The sequence below is a fragment of the Labrus bergylta genome, chromosome 7 (assembly GCF_963930695.1).
Source record: "Labrus bergylta chromosome 7, fLabBer1.1, whole genome shotgun sequence".
Classification (NCBI taxonomy): domain Eukaryota; kingdom Metazoa; phylum Chordata; class Actinopteri; order Labriformes; family Labridae; genus Labrus; species Labrus bergylta.
Window position 1 is genome coordinate 21,237,030 of NC_089201.1, and position 25,460 is coordinate 21,262,489.

The 25,460-nt window shown below is 42.2% G+C and overlaps 1 protein-coding gene across 4 annotated transcripts in view; it reads right to left on the bottom strand.

Moving 5' to 3' along the window:
• kcnq1.2 (potassium voltage-gated channel, KQT-like subfamily, member 1.2) overlaps window positions 1-25,460 on the bottom strand; it is a 178,629-nt gene that overhangs the window by 69,201 nt on the left and 83,968 nt on the right. The gene's annotated exons all lie outside the window — the stretch shown is intronic.

Consider the following 25,460-nt stretch of genomic DNA (forward strand, 5'->3'; position numbering starts at 1 on the left):
TAAAATGTGAAGTGGTTTGTTTTGGACAGGCTGTGTTGTAAAAAAAGAAGAGAGAAGAAAGAAAGGCTGCAGTATAAGCTTAATGTCGTCAGCTCATGCTGCATTCAATGATCGATGGACAATCTGTGTACCAGGCAACACAAAACCACATGTGCCCCTCCCAGAAGAGCAAACATACACAAACACAGGTATGCACACTTTTAACTCAGATTAATAACCGTTCTTCATCAGCGCCTGTCTCATCCCTCACAAATGTGTTTCTGCAACACGGTGCAAAGTGAAAAAACAAGAAAACCAGACACTGTTTGCAGAGAGAGGAGTCCCAAAACACACGTCCCTTTGGCTCAAAGCAGCACATCTGTGTCAACACCAAAAAAAAGCCCACTGGTATGGAGCTAAACGCAGAAACAGAAACCACAGGATGCAAACAACACACACGTTCAAAGTCACATTTGCATACCATACTGACTGTATGGCGTGCACTTGTGTTAGTTTTTTTTTTAAGGTGTGTTGTGTTGTGTTCTGGTGTTCATGTGATTTATTTATAATTTATCCTTTATTATTCCTGTGAGGTGAAATTCAGTTTTACACTGTTTAATGAACATGCTACACAAACATAGGCTGAAATACACACCATCCTGTGGACATGCATTAATGGAGAGGTCTAAGAGTGAGGGGGCCACAGTGAGCCCTCCAGAGAAGTTGTGGGGTTTGGTGCCTTGCTTAAGGGCACCTTAACAGTGCTCAGGAAGTGGACTGGCACCTTTCCAGCTACCAGACTAATTTCTGGACTTGGTCCGTGCTGGGACTTGAACTGGTGACTCTTCAATTCCCAACCCAAGTCCCTGCAGACTGAGCTACTGCCAGCCCATTTGTTTTCTTTGTCTGCATGATGAATGCAGAAACACGTCCTTGAATGTTCTACGTGTGACGGCTGCATGTTTGGAGGATGTGAGGATGAGAATGTGTTGAGGAGGGACTGGATTTTTATCGGTCCCCGGGATTGGATAACAGATGGACAGAGCCACACACAGATTCACAACACCATTGACTTTTTTTTTTTTTTTTTTTTTTTTTCACTTGAGACTGAGAAAGGACTGTTGTTGGATTATGATAACACATTTTTAGTCCGTTATTTCATGGAACATTGAGCTTGTCATTCTGGGGTTTGAATGCTCTTTTTCAATTTTCAATTTAATCATATCTCTCAACTTTTCTCTAAAAAACAACAATGTGTGGTTGAGATGTTTGACAGTGAAAGCCCACTACGACGGTCAACATATCAAACTGTTGAACAACCCTTTGTTTCATAATGTATTTTCTGCACTTTCTGCACAATATTCTGCATTTACAGCATTTATTTTTCAGATATAAAAATTTGCAAAACAGGTCTCTACTGCTGGCTAAGCAGGACTTACATCCCTCGTATTTGTGCCCACTGCTCTCCCTGTCTTCTATTTCATGTGCAGTATGGCTCAGAGACAGGTGACCTTTCAGCCTTCTCTTGTCAAAGACATCAAAGCCGCAGGACTACATGTGTGTGTGTTTGTGTTCCAGCAGTGTATCTGCTAAGAAGGTGGATTAACAGCAGACTGTTGACACTAGACCTGTCCAACATCCAAAGGAAGATGGCAGAAATTAAAAACAGACGGGTGATTCTTGAAAATAAGAATCAAAATATAGAAAATATAAATTCACTGCGTGTTAAAGTGCGTGCTAAATTCTCTTCTAAGCTAGAGATAAACGGCCCTCAAAGAAGAAACAAATGACCTCACATGTCAAAGCCTATGCCTTTGTATGTAGGAGGTGATGTGTGTGTCTGTCTGCTGTTTTGAACTTTTTCTCCATAACTATGTCCAAATCAAAGCAGTCACACCCACACACACACACACACACACACACACACACATGCACCCCCTCGTCTCACAAAAACACACACATACCAACCTTCCCCCCCTCCCCAAACAAGGGTCTTTGTGGAGTCAACAAGTCCCTCTGAGGTCTTAATTAGGCAGAGGGACAACAAAAGCACTCAGCAGACAATGCGTTGACATTGGACCATAAAACATGAACATCAAAGGCCGTCGGGCCGCTGTCTTTTTTCTTTTTTTGCTGCCCTCAATGCGAGGCCTGCCCGAGCTATAGGAGGAAACGCACACAAACAATACCGAACAGAAAGAGCAAAGAGGCTCTATTCTGGAAGAGAAAAAAAAAAGTCTAACATCCCCCTGCTCGCAATTGGAGATGAGGAGAAGGATGTGTTTTTTTTTTTCTTTGCAACTCGGAGGCTGGAGCATAATTGGGAAAGAAAACACATGTAGGAAACAAAAAACATGTGCGGTTTTGATCGTCGAACAACTGTACCCGGGCTCCCTCCTCGCCCTCCTCCTGTTTCCTGCATTTGACACAAATGCGCACACATGTTCATCGGGTTAAGTGTGATAAAAGAATAACTGTCCAACGCCAACCACCCTCCGTCCCCCCTCCTCTCTGTAAACATTTGGCACACAGAAACTGAAGGCATGTAATTCCCACATCTCTCTGCTGATGCTGCCCTTCAAACACTTGCTGGCTCTGATTCTGCCTCCTACTCATCCCCCCTTCCCCCCTTCCCCACCCCCCCCCCCCTTCTCCCTCTCCCGCTTTTCTCTTCTTAATGTTTATTTTTCATCTGTGCACAAGACTCGACTCACAGCGTATCCTGGGGATTCCTCTGGAGTCAGCAAACCTCTGATCTCGCCCACAACGGCTCCAATATATCTCCCATTGTCCTGCACTGTATGATTCATTTTGGATTGGAAACACTGGTTTGTGGGGTCTTTTAAGTTTTACGGATTAAACCCCAACTCCCGGCTCTTCTCAACAGACTCGCTGTTCTTCATTAGGTCAACTGTGGAAGTCAGCTGTAATCGCAGGAGTCATGAATTGGCCTGGTCCGTTTCTTGAAAACACAGTGAACATAGTGAATTGTCCTGATTTTGTTATATTGTTTACATACTGTATGTCCTGTTTTGCTCTATTTTTATGTTTTCAATGTTTGTATGTAATTTTTCAATTGGGTACATTTTATTTGTGATAGTAAATATTCTTACTTTGTTATTTTTCCTGTATTTTATTTTAACTTTGTTTAATCTCTTAAGGTGAGGTTTTGAGATAAGCCCTCATGGGTTTCTACCTCACCTGCACATGTGTTTTATTTTCTATTGTACTTTTCTGTTTGACTCTTCTTTCAAAAAAATGTGCAAATAAACTAAACTAAAACTAAAACTAAACTAGCTGCGACAGATTTAGCCCCACGGCCTCCCCTGTACTGGTCTCTCTTAATAAGTTTTCTCCTTTTTTTTCTTTTCAGATGGTCACTTCGGAGATCACTAAGTTGTCAATGGCAACTTCCCCCTCCCACCCTGGCCCTCTGGCAGGGGACCGCCAAATATCCTGTGCTTCCATGGTGCGATGCAATAACCTTGGAGTCAGTCAGGAGAAAGCAGCCTCAGACATCAATGTGCAACGGTCAGGGCCCAGCAAGACGGCTGCCCTGTGTGCGTTTGTGTGCATCAGTGTGTGTGTGTGTGTGTGTGTGTGAGATAAGCTTTATGACTGGTGCTTTGGTCCATCAAAGAGATGTGCTCTTCTTCTGTTCTCCTCAAAACAGACATCCTTTTATCATATCTTGGACGGATAAGACGACTACATTCTTTCAGGGATGTTTGATGTGAAAGTGATGGCATGCCAGAGGGTGTCGTGATGGGAATTATCAGGGCACATTGCTTAGACCCTATATATTGTAACAGCAAACACCCACCCATACACACACACAAACACACACACACACACACACACACACACCAGCTAATGAGTGTTTTAAATGAATGGGGTTTGATGCAGTCCTAACGCAAGAAATGCTCCCTCATGTGGATTGTACAAGAAGGCTTTTGATATTTGGGAAAATAAACTAAGAATGGTTTGCATGCAATAAGTACACTCACAGTTCTACATTTTCATAAGTAACTCTACACTCCTCTGTGTGTGACATCCCAAGCTGGGTATTCGCAAAAAATCTGGCAATACATAACATAACATTACATCATATTTCACCCTTCATGACTCTATAGGTTTCTTTTGTTTAAAATATTTCATCTGCTGCATTGGGGCATCAACAGCACTTAAAAAATGTGTCATTTTCCAAAGCTTTGAGTATGTTAAACTCTCCCTCTCTAGGCTCTCCTCTGTTGATCATCCTTTATTGTGTATTTCACTGACCTCGTGTGAAACATAACATATTCAGAACATGAGAAACTGCTACGCTTCATGCAGCGACTCCTCAGCTAGTAAAATATGGCTTTTGATTCAATGGTTCCCCTACTCCCCGTGTGTGTGTTTGATGTGTGTGTGTGTGTGTGTGTGTGTGTGTGTGTGTGTGTGTGTGTGTGTGTGTGTGTGTGTGTGTGTGTGTGTGTGTGTGTGTGTGTGTGCCAGTGTTGAAGTTGGTTTCATGTCGCCCCCCACCAGATCAATGGACGCTGATCAAGACATGCTGGAGACAATGGCAGCAAACAAGCCACATCAAAGACCAGTACCCATTAAGAGCTGATGACAAAGAGAGAACAGAGAGCGCAGTACATGTTTGATGTGTGTGGCCACAGAGAGAGAGAGGGAGGGTGGGGGGGGGGGGGGGGGGGGGGTAGATACTGTAGGTTTGCAAGAAACTGTTCATATACATATATATATAGAAATATTAAATTCAATTAATTGCATTTCCAAACCATTTTTGTGATGCGTTGTCCTGTCTTAATCTAAGGGTACTTCACTTCCTGTTTAAATACAAACCCTATTTTTTTTTTTTTTTATATATTTTCTTTTTATGCGTTGTTTTTGGACCTTAATCACATCTAAGCTGAAAAGGTCAGAGTGCATGAACTAGTGCGGAGATAAAAGTGGAAGTTTTAGGGTAGAGTCGCGGGGACGCTGGCTGATGCAAGACCAGAAGATGACGTCTCCTCCTTTCCAAAACCAACTGAACCAGTTATTAAAACTGATCATTAACAATGAATAAAGCAACTTCACATACAAAAAAGGTCTCATTCTTCATTCCTACATCTTTTTTATTGAAGTTTATTCTTAGTTGTTGTTGTCCAGTCTCTGAGCTAGGTCATATTAAATAATAGTATCATATCACATATACACAGTTTAAAGTGTACAGCTGTTCTCATTTAAGTCTAACTTATTACTGTTTTTGAGAATTGAGGTATTAGATTTGGAATCAGAAATGAAAAAAAAAACTATCAGGGCATCTGTAATTTAGAATTTCATCATTACAAACTACGTTACTCGTGCTAGTTCACCGACACAAACACACACAATCCCTGCATACCTCTAAAAGGTACGTGTGAATAGAAGTCTGCTGACTTAAAGCTCATGGAAGAATCCCACCACTGAAAATAACCCCTCTCGAGAGATGGTCGACATCCTGGTGACCTCAGAACAGTCCCACCCATGTTTAATGTTAATGACGCCGAGTCTCACAACCTGTCATTATTTTTAGGAGAACAGAGACAGACTCAGCTCTTTCCCACCACACGGAGGGAAGATTGGAGAGGAGCGCACTTCTAACAAGTCGACTAATGACTTGTGAACTCTTCTTGACACGACTCTGACTGCCAAATTAGCTAAAGATTGGGGCGAGGAGTTTTCCAGTTAGACAGCCGAGAAAATGAAAAACTACAACCGTGGGAAAAAGGTTTTTTTCTTTTTTACAAGAGTAGAAAACCACAAGGAACCCAGATTTTAATGTGTTACACAGAAACAAAAAATATACTTACAGGTAGTAAAAATATACAAATAGAATGGCTTTCAGGATGAAAACTGTCATTGCAAAACATTCCCTTGTTACACCCCTTAATCCTCATATTTTCTTGTTCCTGCCATCGACAACGTGGACGAAGTTCAGCCAAAAAAATCATTGGACAGGGGTTTCCCCATACACATGTCCAGACTTTTTTCAATTCAGGTTGAGAGGGTTAAATTTCCAGGCCTAAGGTGTAGCCGAAAGAGGAGGACATGATTGTAACTGGCCTTCAAAGCGAGCCTAATTAGAGAGTCGGATAGATTGAGCGTTAATAACCCCCTCCTTGGTGCCAGACTGTCCTCTCGTCTCAGTGTTTAGCCTAAGGTGTGTCAGTAATGTGGGCATGCATGTAAAGGAGAGCATCAGGGTACACGTTTTCTTCTCAGAGGGCTTTTTTTCCTCTCTCATTAGTTGTTTATTGAAAAGGTGTTTTGGTGTTTTTAAGATACACTTTTTAGGCAAGCTAGCAGCAATGAGATGGCGAGACTGTCACTTTTAGTCCAGACACACTGTCCTTTGACTTAGTGTCAACACATGTCTTTAGCCCCTTTTACATTGCCTTTTCAAGACTGGTAAGTTACACCATTGTTACGCCTCTCCATCAATGTTAATGTCACAGAGGCATGATGGTGTGGCTAAGTCCTGTCATTGAGCCGTCACAATCTCAACTTTAAGATGACTAAAACATTCCATCCACTATTTCTTTTTGTTTTAAGTTTTCTATGTTTGAAGGAGCCATCAACGATACTTACCCATACCCCCTTCCCCCCTTCATATATGCACTGCAACCTTGAACTTATCTGTAAATTGCACAGACATTACCCTGCAAGGTCGTTGGCAGACAAGGATAATAAAAGATTGCCTAAACCAAACAAAAGTGAGAATGAGTCAAATGCAGACAATCTCCAGATGTCTGAAAGAGCAACCCCTGACAAGTTAAGGACTGGATTTTTCAGACATGGCTGGAATTTTATCTAAGTAAATGGCTTATACTTTGAGCTTCATGGGCAATAACAAACATGCAACAAACTCGGGGATTCATCCTTGACTGTTAAACCTTTTTATCATGGGGCGCTGGTGGCGCAGTGGTTAGTGCAAAGGCTGTGGTCCTCCAGGCGGGCAGGCCGAGTTCGGGTCCGACCTGTCGCTCATTCTCCGCATGTCGTTTCTCACTCTCTCTTTCCCTGATTCTGGCTCTGTCCTCTGTCTTGTCTCTCCACTGAGTGCACAAAAAGCCCAAAAATAAATCTTAAAAAAAAACAAAACACTTTTTTTCATTAAGTTTGGGTAATAACTTAAATTGTTAAAGTGATGTTTTCCCCTAGCTTTAAATGGTGCAAACACACAGCGGGGAAACATGTGCACCAAATAGGGTCAGGATTGGGGACTGAACCTGAGACCAGCGCAACAAGGATTGTACCCTTCATACATGGGGCTCCTGCTCTACCAACTTAGCATAAACAAGCACCTCTGTAGCCCTGCATGCTCGAGTACACATTTGTATAACTGCACTGAATCTTCCATTACAAAAATAAATGCAGGGAGCAGTAAGCTTTACACAGGAGCCATACATCCAAATCCAAATCCATCAGCAATTTGTAGAGACATACATACCAATGCATTGACATCCATCTCTAACAATTCCTGACTGTCTGGACCAGCATTCTTGAGTGTTAGTGCGTGTGTGGGTATGCGCGTGCATGTTATGAAGACAGGAGGGCGATTGGGTTTCTCCAGTTTGGAGGGGGGGTGGGTGGGTGGGTGGAAAGGTGGTAAAGAAGGATTTATAATTCATGGCCTAATAGGATTTGTTGCTGTTTAGTAGGATTAGGCATGTTAGAGAAAGAATCTATTTATTGCTGCCGGTCGGGGGGGTCCCGTCGCCTGGGTTGGGTGGGATAAGGTGGGGAGGGTTTTCAGGGGTGGGTGGTGGTGAGGTGAGATTGGGGGGGGGGGGGGGGGGGGGGGTTTGATGCATATTGGTCCCTTGAGCCCCCCTCCACCCCCCTCCCCTGGAATTCTTTCGACTATGGCAATGAGGCTTCTGAGCATCCTTACCCTTTCCCTTCTCTCAAATGTTAGCCCCACCCCCTGGCCACCATCTTTGGATTAAACTGGCTCCTTCTCCCTTCAAAATGCTCTGATGAACCAAGCACATGAGCCCAGTGGTTGGTCATGCCAACACACATGCTGCTAATGTGTGTTTTTGTTTGTGTACTTCAGGAATAATTAGCACTACCCGCCCTCTGGGTAGAGGGAGGGCCTGCTGGAGGTGGCGGTCACAGACTTGCCCATGTTCATCCTGGCTTAACCCTGGCTTTGGGCCCAGCAGGCGGAGAGAAGAAGAAGAAGAGGAGAGGAGAAAGAGAGGAAGAAGAGAAGGAGAGAAGGAGAAAAGAAAGGAGGAGATGGAGGGTGACCTGTGGGCCTTCTGCGCTAAGGTGCTTCTCTTTCATAAGCCAGATCGGTTCAGATTATAAAACCGTGTTCCTTTTCAAAGAGGCATTATTCTTTCATTCGTGTGTGGTTGGGGGCTACTGTGGGGGGGGGGGGGGGGGGGGGGGGGCTGACTGACATTAAAGACTGCTGTTTAATTAGGCCCTTCTCCAGTGGTCAGCCTTTTTGTTCCTGCTTTCAGTTACGGGAGGCCTGGTTGGCTTCACTAATGGCCGATGGCAATTTCTGTGCATCTGTTCGAGTTTGAGAGAAAGAGGGGAAGCGGCAAAACGATGTGTGGAGGCAGCAATTTTCATCCTTCTTCTATTTCTGTCACCTCCTTATCAATACCTTAAGGATGAGATAGGCTGCATGTAAAAACGAGAATCATTAAATCCACTGAAATGAACTTTGAGTGGAATTATTCCTCGCAGCTCCCAAGGACAAAGTCTGCATGAAGTCAGGGTTAGCTGATGCAAGAAGTCAGCAGTCATAATAGGCATTATATGTGCAGCAATAAGCATTACATGTATTTCTAGTAGCGAGAGGTGTCTGCTGTGAGGTTAATATATGCAACGCTTGATGTTTTAAAGGGGCTTGAGAGGAGGAGAGGAGAGGAGATTGCAGAGAGGATAAAGGAGGACTAATAAACAACCCCATCAGTCTCTGTTTGAGATCAGAGGGCAGCTAATAAAAACAGACAAACAAATTTAGACACAGAAACTGAATTATATAAAGAAGAAGGCAGACATAAAGAGGTGGAGGATTTCAGGGAGTGGTACTGTAACAGCAGTAAGTCCTTGAGTGGAAAAGGGGTTTTATGGCAGACGGCTGAAACCGTCTTTGCAGACTCGCTTTAACAGCGTCCGTTCCTAGTCCACCTTACAATTAGCACCCGGTCGCTCACTGCCTGGATGGTAATTATACCAGCAGTCCAAACACATAGAAGCAGACAAGACGAGGTTGTTTGGTCCTCAAGGGATTAGGTGAGCTTGAGCTGAACCAATCACAATCACACTCATAGTAGCTGTTAAGAGTCTGTTTTACCAGAGCTGCAGACTTGAGACTTACAACAGAGATGACCACATGAAACTTGTTGTGAAACTTGATGTGCTTAAGACTTTGTAGGGCTTAATCTGACTGTAGGCTTAAAAGGGAACCATGCAATGTTAAGTCTTGTCAGCAGCCAGGCCTTAAATAATTGAAAGACTCCAGACGTGTTTCCTTAAGTAAGAAATAAGGTCTGACACTATGTGGTTCTTCTACAAATAAGTGGAACATTATACCTGGTTAGCTTTTATTATTTCCTCTACTTCCTCTACTATTGTTTAGCACCAATACACCAAGACAAATTCCTTGGTTAAATGTACTTGGCAATAAACCACAACTCTGATTCTAATTCTTGCTCACTTGGAAATGATCGTATATTTATGCAGAGCGTGCACTTTTATAGAGTTGAACTGCTGTCTTCCAAAGACAGTTGTGATGTCAGACAGGTGTCAGATTTTAGCTCAATACAGAGAAGATTTCCCCTTCAACCATTTAATATCAAGAAATGTTGTAAGCTCTATGTTTAAGGAAAGAAAATACCTTTTAATGCTGGACTGAAAGTACCCTGTAAGCTCAGACATCACAGACTAGGGGAGAAAAAATGCAAGATTCATAATCAAGTAGAAGGGAGCTTTGACTTTACGCCTTAAATATTGAGAGGAAATAGTAGAATTCAAAGTGTATACACGTCAATTGGTAAAATATAAAATACTTGCTTGTGAAGACTTAAAACTTTGTGGGATTTCAGATTTGACTTGGACTTGACTTAAAAGCCGTAAAAACTGCTATATCCATCACTGTCTCATGTGTCCACAGTCTCACTGTCCTCTTTCTTTGTCTCACTCAGAAATCCAAAGCCAAATGTGTCTGTTTCACTGGTAGAATCATTTACTTTTCATGGTTTAATGATTAGAACTGTGCTTTTATACAGGTATGTCTATGCAGATGAAATCAAAGGTTAAGTTAAGAAATGTTATCTGCAGGCTTCTTTTTTGTTGGTGTAATCTTTCTCTATTTGCTGTGGCTTGCTGCCTGGACTGCACAGTGATTGTTGAAGGTTTGTTGAATCTAAACAAAAACTTTACAAACTTACAGTAAGCTAATCAGTTAAGGGTCAATATGAAGGTTTTGCAGAATAAGCTGAGCACAGGGTCGTGTTACTGGAACAAATGGCAGAATTTGACCAAAATGAGAAACACTGTTACATGCACATGCAAAAAGGCTAACTACAGGCAGTTGAGGTCAGAAACTGCTTCTTGCTTGCTGCTATAGCGGGGATCAGATGACTGCACACAGAGAGTTCACAGGCCCAGGAGGAGGTGAAAGAGGACTCTGCGGCTGCAGTGGGGTCTCTTATGGTCATATATCGACGCTCCGAGTGTTCTTTGGTGAGGTGTGATATGAGAGGGGAGTGTATTAAGGGTGCATTACAGGCCTGTATCACTTCTCATTGGGATGGTAATCTGAAGCTGGGTTTTGAGAAGATTCAGTTTTGTTTTTTTCCCTTCTGTATCATAACAATATCTTACATATTTAACCTTTTAATCGCCTTGAATAACATTCAGAATATATAATTTAAGACAACATATACCTCGAAAAGCAGCACAGCAGTTTATGCATGCCATGATTTTTTCTCATTACTCATCTCTCAACTGTTTGGGACCAGGCCAACTTAACAACCAACTATTACACACGTCAGGTCAAACAGGCACTGACAATTATATAACCAGGGACAGGGGTTGCAAATTAGCCAAAAAAATAAAAAACTTTTGGGGGTTTTGAATGACCTTTTATCAATCTGTTTCTGATTCCTATTTCTCTGTTAGCTATCTTTTAAATGAGGTTTGAATAGGCTTCATATCATTATATAAAAACATCGAACAAGTATAAATAAAGGTTGAGTGGCGGATATATTTAAGAAGAGTCAATTATTTTGTATACTGTCTGGGGAGATGTTTTACAGTTACACTGACATTTGTCCTGTTAGGACAGCTGGAGGAGTACAAGGTGTAATCCTTACAGAGAGAGAGAAGTGTGTACTTATATAACACCTTACAGGAGCAGAGGTCACCAAGAGTTTCAAAATAAAAGATTAAAAAGACAAACAGATTGCAAATTGACATTAAATGAAGACATCTAACTCATCTATTGCAAAAAAAAAAAAAAAGCTTCACTGACGTTCTACTTTATCATATCATATTGTTTGCTTTTGAAATGACACACATTTTATTGAAACTCTCGTTTTTTCCCCATCAGGACTGCTTTAAAGTTGTTGATAAATGCTACAGGACAGCTGTTTCAACAACCTCTGGATACTGTTTAAGTCCTGAGGGAAGTAAAAGGCTCTGATATTTCGTCTTACAGTCAGAGCTGCTGGTCATTTCAGAATCCTGAGTCAGCACATTTCATTTCCACTGTGTGATTCTGATGTTAATGTCTGGGGGATGGTATCAGCGCTCTCACCATGAAGGGAAAAACAAATCATTTTTTGGGGGGGAACATCCATTTTAACATGACTTAAACATGTTTGAAAGTTGTTTGGAAACACTTCCTGCAGACTTTAAAATCTATTTGAATAACATTGTGCTTATTATTCCAAGTTCAACAGAAAGAGTGCAGCCAGATCTGCTGATCTCGACATTGTGGTCCAGAGGACATGAAATCTAATTTGAGTGGGAGAACAAACAATAGCCAGAACGTTTTGGACAATTTTCAAAAACAGGAGCGGCTGCCAACCTTCAGAACGGAACACAAAGAACAGAGTGTCTGATTTATAAGCCCTGAAGAGAAAATTCAACTCCAAATCCAAACAAAACGCCAGAAGTTATTTATGTTTATTGGAATAAAAGATTAAAGGAGAAAAGAAAAGAAAAGATCTATACTCTAGGACAGTAAATTTAGCCTTATAGGGCCATGTTTTAGCACACAAACAGGAGACTATGAATCAATCAAGTACATGCACAATTTGTTGTAACTGACAGAGTCTGACGCAGTCTGCAAGACGTGTTAATGAATATGATGAAAAGTGACTTTCAGCGCTACTCCGCACTGACTGACTGGAAAAACAGACATGCTGGCTCAGTGCCCAGAGCATTAAAGGACAGACTGAGGTTTAGAGGCTTTTATTTGTCATAATACTAAACTAATTTTAGATAAGCTGATATCAGCAAGCTTCTCCTAAAGTTGCCCACACTGCATAATGCAAGGTTGACAACAAACAGAAAAACAGATAGGCCATGAGAGAAGAAGAAGAAGAAGAAGAAGAAGAAGAAGAAGAAGAAGAAGAAGAAGAAGAGAGAGACAAAGACGATTAGAGGCCTAAATAAGAAAAAAAATAGAACAAGAAGTAGATGAAAAAGAAAAGTGGGATTCATCATGGTGTTCAAAGTGTTTGGTTATCTGAAACGAGGTTCTGGGAACCGGGGTGCAAAGCCATAATTGGATGCTTGTCCCCAGCCAATTTTTCAGAGCAAATTATCAACGCATGGGTTGGATCGCTGGGACCACATTGTGGAGGTGGGAACAGTGGGAGCTTTGAGGGGCCAGCGTGACGCGCTAAAAGAATCATTTAGCACGCCGGGATAACGGCCGACAGCATGTGATGGATGGAGCCACGCATGTGCTGCTGCCAGGTAGCCCTGCTGACTCACTGCAGCGGTGGGTAACACTAATAAAGATGCAGGCATCAGGATCTGTGTGTATATTTCGGGATGTGATTGGGTGTGTGTGTAAGTGTGTGTGTGTGTGTGTGTGTGTGTGTGTGTGTTTAAGCATGGCAAAGGCCCTCTTGGGCGGAAAGCACAGAGCTTTGTCTATCTCTGAGTGTGAGAGTAAAATGATGACTGTGCATGTTGCTTTTGGAAATGGCTTCTGCACCATGCCATCTCCGCCCCTGTGCCCTCCTCTATTTCCAAAAACAAAACATCATTCACAGCTTGCCGCTGACCTCCAAATTCTCAAAAAATAAAACAGGCAGAAGAAATATACTTTGGTCAAAAATAACAATGGAAATGTAATCATTTCAAGCTTTATATTTGTTGACACAGATACTATGCAGGGGCACTTCTGCAAACTCAGAGATTAGAGAGAAAAAGCTTGAACGTTGCATGCTGCCATTGTCATTACTGCAGTGCAATTAAGGTCTGCAGTTTATACTGTACAAGTGTGTGTGTTTATGTGGCCAAACTTATAGAGCAGTGAAATGAGAGGAGTTACATAAGGCAGCCATAGTTCTGAAATAAATATTTAAGATTGATATTCTGCACAGACATGTGGACATGTGAGGTAAACGGCAGTAAAAGCAGGAAAAATCCTGCGGTAATCACCACGATAACATTCTCAGGTTGGGATTTTGCTTATAGTTCTAGATTACGTGATCTGACATCAAGTTACTGTATTGCTCTGCAGATTTTTGCCTTGGCCGACATCTTGTTACAGCATACAGCAAGATTAAGCATCTTCTTTAGGGAAATTAACTTTGACCTTTTGGGCATTTTAGGAACCTAATTTTAAACCTTCAAACCTCTGTTTGTAACTGTTTTACATAAGTACGTCTTTTTTTTTTTTTTTTTTTTGCATTTTTGTGCCCGCTTAATTATTTTAGTACATTTTAGACTTTTTTATTACACTCTATTTCTAGTACTTACTTATTGTCTTAGCTTCTTAGAAAACCCCAGGTTGTTGATTTTAGCAGCCTTGTATTTATTTAATGATTTTTTTGTCTGTCTTTTCATTAATTCTGTAATGACTCAATGTCATTCTAAGTGAGGGTTGCCCCTCAATGATCCTTCGAGCATAAATAAAGGTTGAAAAAGAAAAGAATAAGAAAGAATATTTACCAAGCTACCAAGCCAGTGGGGTGACTGCAAAAAAGTATTTTCTGTTATTTTTAGAGGTGTATTGTTGCAACATGTGCACAGCTATGATCAAATCCTGCAACTCTCCCAGCCTCAATACTCCATTCTATTAAATATGTGATTTATTTACTTAGCGATTGATCATCGTTCTATTTGGGTACTTTAAATAAAAACCAGAGCTTTCTTAGGATCTACTTGATCAAAGTTTTTGAGGATTTTAAAGCAGAGGGCTGTGTGTGTGCTACAGTTGGCATGCAGCCAGTCCAGAAGGGAGCACATTTCATACATGAAATCCTCTCCATGCAGGAGGAGAGGCGGCCTGGAGCTTTCAGGAGAGGCTGTTGTCCACCACCGCATGGTGCACACTGTTGCACTCTGGGAAACACAACCTCACATACAACCCACCCACCTAAAAGCCCATATGTGTATTCAACGGTTCTCTCACAGATAAGGATACACATACACTCACAAAAAAAAATGGCCCTGACCACATGCACATAGAAAACAACAGAGAGAAAAAGAAAGTGGAGGGGGGGAGCAGCGCAAGAAAAGAGAAAGAGCGAGAGAAAGGGCAGTGGGAGAGAGAGTGTAAGATAAAGAGACTGAAAGAAGGGCTTGACAAACAAAAGAAAAGTCAGTTACACACGGGGAGCGAGGAGGGCAGGGGGAAAAGAAAAAGCTCTGAAAAAACAAAATCAGCACAAAAAAAGAAAAAAAAAGAAGAGGGGGGCAGAGAGGGAAACAATCCTGCAGCCTCTGAGTGGGAGGAGTGAGAAGGAGATGCAGCAAGAGAGAAAGAAAGAAGAGAAAAAGAGAGAAAAAGAGAGAGAGACAGCACAGGAGGAGGAGGTAGGAGGAAGGAGGTAGGAGGAGGGTGTCAGGGCTAAGGGTGATTAAGCCTGGGGTCTCCTCTCTGCTGAGACACGTGCGCAGACTTAATCAAGTCGACGCCAGCCAGCCACATTTCCACATTACTCGCTGGCCGCCTGCCTGACAGGTCCGAAAAGAAGAGGGAAGGAGAGAAGAGGAGCTCAAGGAGTCCGCCCGCCCCACACACATACACCCAAACCTCTCCGCCTCTTACTCCTTCTTCGTCCTCCTCGACTTTTACCGCCCCCCAGGACCCTGGAGCGGTGCCAGAACACATGTGAGCGGCATGGAGGGAGTGGTAGGTGTAAGTTAGGGAGCAAAAATACTACTGACTCTGCTAAAGCCCCTTTCACACATGAACTCTTGGCATTGTCCAGACATTTTCAGAACATCCAGGCCCTAATATTTTCAGGGAATTTTCTTTCACAATTGCACCTTAAAGCCTAAGATCTTCTGTTTTGAACACAGTTTTAAAACTTTAAATACTCTGTTCAGTTTAGGCGAAGGGGGAGCATTGTTCAGGTGTGCAGGGGAAAGAGGAAGGTCTGCAAATAATTGCGAGTGCTTCTGGGTTAAAATCACTCTAACTTGTAAAGGGATGTTTAGGAAATACATATATCATAGAAGTAAACTGTTTACAGGCAACTGAGATGAGAAGGAAGAAGAATAAAGCAACAAAACTCTGCTCTACATGAACAACCTTATGGCTATCATTGAAATTATTACATTATATTGAAAATGCTGGCTCCACCTAGCTTTTGGTCAGTCAAGAAACAGACTAAAAGATGGAGAAGAGGTTGGTGTTTAAGGGGCTTTCAGGATAGGATGCAGTTGGCGCTGTGCGTAGCTCTCAAACCCATTCATTTGCAATGTGTTGCACAAGTCAAGTTTGGGATCCGTGCGGGCTTAAAAAAGTATTTCAACTTGGGCCCAATCTTTTCGTTAAGACACCTCAGCATATCCAATTGGAGGGAAGATCAGATCACAACAAATATAGTCTCACTTCCCTGAGCTCTATAATGCCAGTTTAAAGGCCTATCAAGAATTTCCAACCGCTTGGGCGTACCAGAAATGTGTATCCTGCTTGTGAAGCAGTCTTTGTCATAGAGCTGCAGATCCTGGATTTCATGAACACGTCCTCTTCTTCTTAGCTGCTCATCTCATTCTCCTCAGCAAGAAGCAAGGGAATGGCTTTTTTCTGAGTAGTGGACAGATACATTGTGCTTCCAAAAAGTAGCTATTTTCCCACCGGTCACAATGCAACTTGCACTAAACGTGTGCATGCTCCTTCCCTGGTCTGCACCATACCCTGCAGCAAGCGCAGCGCACACCGAATCCAATCTGAAAGCCCCTTTAGCCTCTAGCAAACAGATACCACACACCCATCTGCACATCCAACTCAGCCTTGCCCCTATGCAAACTCATAACTCCTCAGCTTTTTCCGGAGTGCAGTGCTTGTGAAAAAGGGGCTTAAATCAAATATTGTGTGCCGGAGATAACAACTACTCCCCCTGATATGTGAACAAATGGTGCATGATAACTATCTATTAACGTTTAAGAAGCTTGAGGAATCACAGTTATGATATACCGTTTTTATACAGTCAAACTGAATGTCATTTCTGACGGGAAATCTTAGCGGTATTTGTGCGTGACTTAAGTGAGTGTGTTTGTTTCTCTTTAATTCAGACACAACACTCAAACTGAAAGTGCTCACCCACAACCACAATCTGTTAGTTTCAAATACATTTTTTTTTTTTTTTAAATGTTTGACATCCTCCCCCTCACTAAATGAAAAAAAAAAAAAAAAAAAACTGTACAACTTATTTTCTCTCTGTTTTGTCCTCTCCTCTACTTCTCCTATTTCACATTCACGCTCCTTTTTTTCTCTCTCTCTTTGCTGGAGGCCAAGTGGGTTCGGGCCCAGGGTGAGGTGTAGCAATGTCATTTAATAAGCAGCTTAACTTCGGCACACACGACACAGCGAGCAGGACTCTACACTGCAAGAAATGTCCAACAAAGAGACAGGTTTTTTTTTCTATCGGTCTGAATCAGAATTTATTATACCAGAACATAAACCTCTCTAGTCCACTTTCAAAAAGTTCTAATAAAGAAGAAGAAATGATCCAAACTTGCAGCCTACTGGAGTGTAAAGACAGTTGTTGCAGATAGACAATAAGGAAGTGGTCTTCGTATATGTTCATTTGCATTTCTTTCAGCAAAGTAAAGTGTTATTTCACATCATTGAGTACTGCTTACAGCATTTCCAGTAATGGTTCAACTTCTAATCTCTTAAAAGTCCCTGACAGAGATGCAAACAGAGACACATTTGGTTTGTGAACAACTACTAAGGTGTAATTTCAACATTTCAAAGAAACAAGGTCCAGCCTGTGCCAGTCTAATCTCTGCTCAAATTATGCACAGGTGGTTTGCCGATAAGGATAGGAGGTGTAGATACAGAGTGTGTGTGTGTGTGTGTGTGTGTGTGTGTGTGTGTGTGTGTGTGTGTGTGTGTGTGTGTGTGTCCTGGCACTATATCAAGCACAAAGCTCAGAACTAAACATATGCATGTGTGTGCGCACAGAATCGCACACACACACACACACACACACACACACACAAGGGGGCCTTCAGTGGTCTCCTGTGACCTGTGAGTGAGGGCTAATTAAGTGAGGGGAGATGACAATGAACAAGGGCCTCCCATAGGCCAAGCCATCACTCAGGCCTGCTGTAATGAACACCCACCTACAGGTGTGCTTATCCTGACACAACTTCACACACACACACTACAAACTACACACACACACACACACACACACACACACACACACACACACACACACACTCACTGCAGACAAATACCTCCTTTCACACATAAGTTTGCACACTGCTTCCTTATGCACACTACATTATTATTAATGCATGCACACATATGGTAGCAATACACTCGAGAAAAAGCAGTTTGCATGCAGATTGAGGCACATATGGATCCACACACACACCGACAGCAGCAGCTCTGTAAGCACTCTGCTTTTGTTTTGCTGAGGGATGTCACAACTGCAGCACTGACAGTTCATTAGAGACGATCCTGCAATAACATCTGTCACCTGCTCTGCTGGACATCAAGCTCCACCGACTTTTATGCAGGCTTAAAACAAATCTTGTTGCACTTGAGAAGCCAAATGTGTTATTTGCAGTTTCCATTTCCTTATGAGATAAGTAATTCCCCTTTTTAACTAAAAAAAAAGGTGTTATTTCTCTGTTGGCAAGTGGGTGTCATCGATCATCTATGGCATATTTAACTCGATCAAGGCTCTCAGGAAATGGTAACCAAATCTTCTCTCCACGCCTCAGTGTTTTCATTTCACAATTCAATTTGGAATGAGTAATGTTACCAAAGCAGCCTTACTTAAATGTGTTTCCCTCACAGATTAAGACCAGGTCTCCCCTGATGACTCTCCTTTTCCATTTCCAATGAATGATTAAACTTCATCACTTCATTTCCTAGGAACGTGCCAGGTTGAGCGCCGTGGCCGTGCCTGGAGCACAACTTCTGCTGCGGGTTTTATGGCCGTCATTAATGAAGCCTAATTGCTTCTGAAAAAGAAATAAATAAGGCAGCCAGCGGAGCGCATCCTTCTGTTAACGGATTATTTCCTCTCTGAAAACAATAACAGAATGTTCTGGTTTGTTCTCTGGGGGCCAGTTAGAGATCCTCGGCCTGGATATTTGTTACAGACTGGTTAGAAATGTGGAAGTTGGTTCCTCGCTGAGTCCTCCAGAGCTGTGTCTAACAAATGACACTGGAAAGAGATCGAGTGGAATGAGGGCTCATTTGTTCTGAAATATAATATATTCTCATGTCGCAGTAGTCATCCGGAAAACTATCCCTGGAAAAACATTACTGAAACATGGAACTATGTCCAACTTTGATGAGTTTGAAGCTCACACAATCCCTATTGGCGCAATCACTATTCTGCATGTAATGAGAGAGGCCTCCAGCCAAAACAAAGGCAGTGCGTTCAAAAGAACATGTTTTTCCGCCCCCCCCCCCCCACCCCCTTCTTCCCTGGTCTTTCTAGTAATGTGACGACAGGAAATGAGTCTCGACATCAAAGTCTGATGAGGAAGTGACTCTCTTCCCCTCTTCTGTGTGGAGCTGTCAACTACACCTGATGGGAAAACTCACAGACGTAGACATGTACAAACACTGAGGCATTTTGTTTCCTCCTTAAACGTTAACCGGGATATTACCAGAAGCTGTAATGGCAGATTTGGGGGGGGGGGCACAAACACCTTCTTGAAGAAGCCACTGAAGATTATATACGGTGGGAGGGTTTGCATTTTGTAGGAGAGGCTCGTGCAAATATTTAGCCTGCCTATTGTATAAAATGAAAATTACACAGTACGACAGAAATACCTGTGTAGCTACCTAGGTGATCGCCAGCCTGGCTCCATAGGATGTAAATATAGTAATTACCCACAGGCCTCGTGGACACCAAGGGGAGTCAGTGAAGTAGTCTCCTTGGTTTTAACTGGATAATGATTCATGGCTAAAAATACACTTACTGGGACTGGGATGACACAACCAATCAGAGAGGCCATGAGAATGTTTCCAAGAGAATTAGAGTAGACGTAAATATTTGTTGCTCCGTGACGATGGAAGGGGGGTTTATTTGAGTGGAAGACACAACAAAGAAGAATCTGGACAACAAAACGGCTTAAGGGAACTAGAATCGAGTTCACAGTTTAAGAAGAAAGTGTTGAAGAGAAGGGGACGGGTCACATTTTCAGGAGACCTCCACGACCCTTACGTCCCTGAGTCCTGCTCGTACATCACTCTCAGCTGTAGCTGTAGCTGGTGAGAAAGAAAAGCCTCAGGCCATGCAGACACAAACACCTCCTCTGTTTACACGGAGTAGTCTGACACTGTGTACAGCAACCATTGCTGAACTCTTTGAGAGATCAACAGGGAGGGAACAAACAAGGAAAGCAACAGAAAAGGCAAGGACAAGTAGAAATGTGTAAAAAGAGGGTGGGGGGAGTTATAAGCAGAGTAAGATTGAAAAAGAGTTGAGAATTGACAGAAACAAAAACCTAGAGATGGTAGGAGGGAGGGAGGGAGGGAAGAAGAGGGAGAGTGCCCCCTACAGAGAGGACAGAAAACTCAAACTGGAATGACCTTGACACTGAGTGAAAGAGACCGAAAAAATGAGAAAGAGGCAGAGAGAGCTCTGTGTATTGTGTCTGATGCAACAACACAAGGTATTACTATGGCAAAATATGCTTTTTATACTACATTCAAATATTATTGGCAGTTTATTAATATTAATTTTAAAAAAGCAGTTACTTTCTAAGTTAACAAATAAAAGATTGTTTATTTTCATGCAAACTGAATCTTATTTGGCTCCTGTTTAAGTTAAACCTTCTTCTTGTAAATTCTTTAAATGCCCTAAACCAGCCGATATGTGAGGCACAGACTCTTGCACGTGTGAAAAAATAAAAAAAGACTGTCTCCTCATCTCCACATGTGTCTCCCCCTCATGTGTGCATTTGTGTATTTATGTGACTTATGTGCGTGTCTTTGTGCTCGCTGCAAACGTGTGTCAGGCTGTGCAAGTGTTTAAATGGATTTTCCAGAGGCCCGCTATACCAGCGCCATGTGTGAGAGGTTCTTTCCCTCGTATATTGGCCGTGACACCCTCCCTCTCTCTCTGCGCAGCATGGCAGCATGGCAGCCAGCAGCACCTGCTGCACCGTAAACACACCTGCAATGCAGTAAAACCATGGAAACACAGTACAATAGGGTGGACCACATGGCTACACAAAGACTACACACACACCATGTTCCTGTCCTGCTTTGGACACATTTAGGCTGTGCAACATACTCCATGGTGTTTCATCAAAATAGTGTGAAAAGGCAAATTTGAACAAAACCAGGGATAGTTCTTGAGACATTAAAAAGATAACATTCTGTGAGCATACGACAGCCTATAATAGAGCGTACTCCAGAGAAACTTTGTTTTTGTTTCCAATGACTAAAAACAACAAATTGGCCTAAAAATGATACCTTTAGCTAGCATATGGTCAACACACAGCAGGGCTGCACAGCCTCCCGCTTTCCTGCCAGCAGAAATCTTGACCTCAGAGTTTTTTTCTTGAGTCCTTGTAGTTGTGTGGCTGGCATTTATCTTCACGAAGGACTGGACTGACTCAATGGACATGCACTGGCTTCAGCTATTGAAAGAGGACTTTTTTTTCTCGTTTGAATTTTTCTTTCTATTAGTAAAGGATAAGACAGAAGCATTTGTATTCTTCTCTTAAGTTTAACTGAACAAAGAACTAAATTATTATCTACATTTTCTTTGGAGAAAGAAGACATAAACTCAACTTCTTAGCATTTTCTCAAAGATGTATTTTTGGCCATTATTTGATAAGACAGTGCACAGGAAAGAGAGAGAGCAGGGAGTGGGCAGCCGGCTTGGAAGACTGCAGCCTATGCATGGGTGCATCCTAACTGCTAGGCCGTCTGACGCCCCCTTCTCAGCACTTCCATCATATCATTATAACTTGTTAAGTGAACATGGCACAAGGAGAATGAGTGAATCTTTAAATCAGCTTCTGTCTTTCAAGGCAGCAACATGTAAAAAGTGTTGAGTTTTATAGTTGGTTCACACCAAGTGTATAAAAATAACTCCAGATATTGTCTCACAGATGATTATAAACCAAATAGGCTACATTTCATTCCTGACTAACAGTTTAGAGTTGAGCTAGCTGCTCTGTAAGACCGTCTGAGTGCAGTGGATGGAGCTAAACGCTTACATGAGAATGAGAGCTGGGGGGGATGTATTGCACTATATGGACTGTGTTCACATTGTTACAAACAAATATAGTGTTTACCCTCACAAAAAGCAACTGCCCTATTAAGTGAAAAATGTGTGACGACTCCTCCAAATGATGCCGAGATATTTCAGTCAGGACCGAAGTGGATGACCAACCGTCAAAATGCAGGCTCTGTGAATACATCCAGTTTGTTTTGTAACTTTACGCTTTCAATTCATGCTTGCCTTCTTCACTGGATACTTCCAAAAAAGTCATCATAGTGTGGGGAGCAGTCGCGTTTCATTCACATTCACACCCTGCAACATGTTGGCCTCATCCTTTCCAAATCACAGCAGCCCACATGTGGAAATCTGAAGGACTGGCAGCTGTTCCGTTTAATTAATTCCAAGTAAGTCTTGTTGCCTGCAGGCCAACACAGACAGATGTCAATAAAGAGTAGGAGTACGTTGACTGATATGTACAGCATCCTCGTGTAAAAAGACCCCGAGAGAAATCGAGCAACAAAACAAATCACCGCAGGCCCTCCCTCGCTGCTCTGTGACTAAGCAGCTTGCAAACCACACCTAAACTTTTGACGGCTTTGCCTCTGAACACACATGTGCCAAGTAACAATAAAACGCACATGAAGGAATGGAAGGAAAAATAAATAAAAAGGAAGAAAAAATAAATAAAAACAACATCTGCTCGGTTGGTGATGATTTTTTCCCTCTTCCTTTATAAAGGAAAATCAAGAGGAAGATTGCTGTTGGGTTCAGTGGTAATGGTGTGATTAAATTTGGATGTTTATTTGGGTTTGTCACACTGACGGGATGGGTGACAGGTGCTGAAAGCAGGTCCAAGTATGGACCGGATGATGGTTTTCAGATGATGGCTTCTTTTTCCAGAACCCCAAGCTACTGGACCCGAGCCCAGCTGGCTGACTCCAGGAGTGCGGGACTGTTTTTCTCTCACTCTCAGCTAATTTCTTTTTCTTTTCCTTCTGCCTTTTCCTTCTCCCAATATCCATCCCTCTTCCCCCTCAGACCCCACCCCAGCCTCCCGCTCCAACTTCTCTGGAAGTCCCTAATAAGACTCTAAGCTGGATAGGAAAATATGGCTCCTAAACATCAGGGCTTTGGCCAAAGTAACCCGATACAATCGTAGCCTGTCAGTGATAAATACTGTAGGAACAACTTCTGTCATGTGTTTCTTTCAGCAGTGAGAGAAAAATATCCAAACCTTTCATGTGTAGTGTATGCTAGGAGGGTATTTTTTTTGTGTGTGTTTCCTCTGTTTCATATAAGGATACATGTCACAAATAACCCTATATGGTTCCTCATGTTTGTGTGTCTCAGTGTGTGTGCTCAGAAGTCGTCCATTAAGACCAGTCAGTCAGCCGGTGAGTCATTAGGAGCCCAGTTGTCACTTGTGGGCCTGAAGGTCATTCATCACCTTACAGGCCCACGGGACAGTGACAAGGGAGCTCCTACTCTGCAACACACACACACACACACACACACACACACACACACACACACACACACACACACACACACACACACACACACACACACACACACACACACACACACACACACACACACACACACACACACACACACACACACACACACACACACGCACACACACAACGTTTTCAACAGACTAAATAAGGCGCCAGGAGGTTTGGTACGAGGAAGGCAACTTGAGATGTATGCATGTAAAAGATACAAGACACAAAATAATATACACACACTGCTAAAAAGCTCATTCAGATTTTTTTCTGTTCCTTAAGTGCACTTGCACGTTGAAGGTTCCTGTCCCCTTCTCGTGACTTTTATTGTACATGTAACAGAATTTGCCACATCATAAAAAAGGCTTTTTACAGGGCCTAGGATTGTCGGTGGAAGGGGTAGGTGCAAAGAACAACATTAATATCCAATATCACCACTCTGCTCAGGGCCCCTTTTTATGATAATTCATCACACATGACTGAGTAGCACTTTTTTTTTTTTTTAACAATTACGCAGGTTCATTTGGCTGCCAGTCAAGCCTTTGACCGGGAAAAAGTCAAAAGAAAGTTACCAGCTTGTGACAAGAGCTATGACTTCCAACTTAAAAAAACATTTATTTTTGCCTTTTTGTGCTACATAACAGCAGGACATTGGCAGGGCTCCATCTTTAGGCCTATTACCCTTTTAACCTGCAGTTTAAAATGTTTAAACAAAATCTTTCCAGTGGTCTTAATCTATCTGAGCCACAGTTCGAGACAAAACACCTTAATTTCACATCCTTTTTCATTGCTGCTGATTGTGAAGCTTTGGCAGAAACTGAACATAATATCAGTTTGAAAGTTTCCTCTGCGTGACTGGGGCTTGTGGGAGCTGAGATTTGAACCGAGTATATCACAAGTCCCTGATTTAATCTCATAATAGTCGGCTTTAATGTCCAAATGCAAGACATATGTGGCTTCGCTTTGGTTCGCTCACCCGGGCCACGTAGACCCAATCTCCTAGGGCAAGACCCAGGAAAGGGAATTTGCATTGGAACTGAGGCGTTCATGCTAGTTTGGTTTGACGCTAATTAGTCGAGACATCATAAGCACCCTTTGGTTAGCAGATTGAGAGGCGCTGTTACAGAAGATGAGCATTTAGAGAAATACATGTTTCAAAATTGTTTGACAGTGAGATGACAAACACTGAACGGGTTGTGAGAAGCATGGGCTTAAATTATTTAGGAAGTTCTGTCATACATTTAGTTCCATTTTTAAACAAATGCAAAGAGCACAAATATTTCTGTAATGTGTTTGGAGTTTCATCCAATTGAACTCTGAACTACTCCAAAACAAACACAGAGTCGGTGTCAGAAGTGCGTCTCCCCTACTTTGTCACACACAGAATCACATCATACACACACAAACAAAGTCTGCTTTTTGGTGGCAGCTCACAAGTTCTCCCACACACACACACGCACACACACTGAGCAGCAGCAGAGGGAGTGTTGTGACTGCGAAAGGAAGAGCAGGGATTTGTTTAAAGCAACAAACCCGGGGGGAGCCTCAGTTAATATGGACAATGATATGGATCCTTCTCTCCTGGTGGCTCACTATAGGCCCCTCTGCTGTGCTCCCCTCTCACTTTAAATCCTTTAAATACACATCCATACTCTGTTACTTTATATTTATATTAAACAAATTCAGATCTATGAAAACATGCTATAACCCATAAAGCAGTGCACAAATAATATACATAACATAAACATAAAGCAAACAATACAATTATATCAAAATGTCTAATTATATATTACACTACATTTTGTTTACTTTGTATTAACTGAAGACAATAAATACAAAAAGTGCAAAATTTGCCCCTGAATTGTATTGGAGTAAAGCTAAAAAAGTACCAGACATTTTGACAACTCAAGTAATTACAAGTACCTCAAAAGTAAAGTTTAATTGTAGATTGTTGTTTGTTTTTATTGTTTATTTTTTATTGATGCTATCATGGAGGCAGCTAAACGTGTGCAGAACGTGCAGACATGTGCTGTAATGTAGTGTAGTGTAGCAGTGTGGTGTGGTGATGTGC